The sequence below is a fragment of the Microtus ochrogaster genome, linkage group LG9 (assembly GCF_000317375.1).
Source record: "Microtus ochrogaster isolate Prairie Vole_2 linkage group LG9, MicOch1.0, whole genome shotgun sequence".
NCBI lineage: Eukaryota > Metazoa > Chordata > Mammalia > Rodentia > Cricetidae > Microtus > Microtus ochrogaster.
Genome location: NC_022034.1, coordinates 10,202,928 through 10,204,051, shown reverse-complemented (window position 1 = coordinate 10,204,051; position 1,124 = coordinate 10,202,928).

The window sequence follows — 1,124 nt, the reverse complement described above, 5'->3', positions numbered from 1 at the left end:
GGGGGGGGTGTCCCGGGGGCCGTGTCCCGGGGGGTGGGTTAAGTAAGTAAATGCAGTGCTCCTGGAGTCAGATCCTCTAGAGTTGCTGCTGGTTGTGAGCTGCCCAGTGAAAGGGCCTGGGAACCGAACTTGGGTTCTTTGCTCTTCACCACGGAGACGTCTCTTCAGAGGCCCCAGAAAGGTACAGTGGGGAAACAGAGAGGTGGATCCTCCCCCCATGTTTTTTGCCATTAACTTTGCACAGGCTTCTTAGCTTTTTCTCCACTCACAGTTTTTTGTGGTTGCTTTTATTGTTTCGAGACAGGGTTTCTCTGTAGCATTGGAGCCTGTCCTGGAACTAGCTCTGTAGACCAGGCTGGTCTCGAACTCACAGAGCTCCACCTGCCTCTGCCTCCCGAGTGCTGGGATTAAAGGTGTGCGCCCGGCTCGCTCAGAGGTTCTTTTCAGCCAAGATCTTTTTAGGTGAGCTCAAGCGTGCAAGTCTATTAAGTGTACAAATCAAGCATTTTAGCCAGGTGGTGTAGTGGTGCACGCCTTTAATCCGTATACTCAGGAAGGTGGATCTCTGGGTTAGAGGTCAGTCTGGTCTATATAGTTCCAGGACGGTAAGAACAAAACACAAAAATAAGTGTTTACTAATAATCATCTCTTTTCCTTTGGCATACATGTAATTTTAACAAACTAATGAGATAACTGTTTATTTTTGTATAAAGAACTAAATCTTGGCTGAATATTTGAGCCCCTCATCAGTGTTTTTCAGAATTGGCAGATATTCTGATTTTATAATCGCCAGTTTTGAGGATGTTAGTTTGTGTTGATTCATACTACAAAGCAGTAGAAATGGGACCATTTCAGAAATTGTTGGAATTATGTCCTAATCCTAAACCAAAACTTATGCTACATTTTTTAAAAAAATGATTTTATTTCATGTACATTGTTTGTTTGCCTACATGCATGTCTGTGTGAGGGTGTCAGGTCCCCTGGAACTGGAGTTACAGACAGTTGTGAGCTGCCATGTCAGCACTGGGAATTAAACTGTTCTCTGGAAGAACAGCCGCTGCTCCTAACCACTGAGCAATCTCTCCAGTTCCTCGTTGTACATTTTTAGGTGAAATTTATGCAAC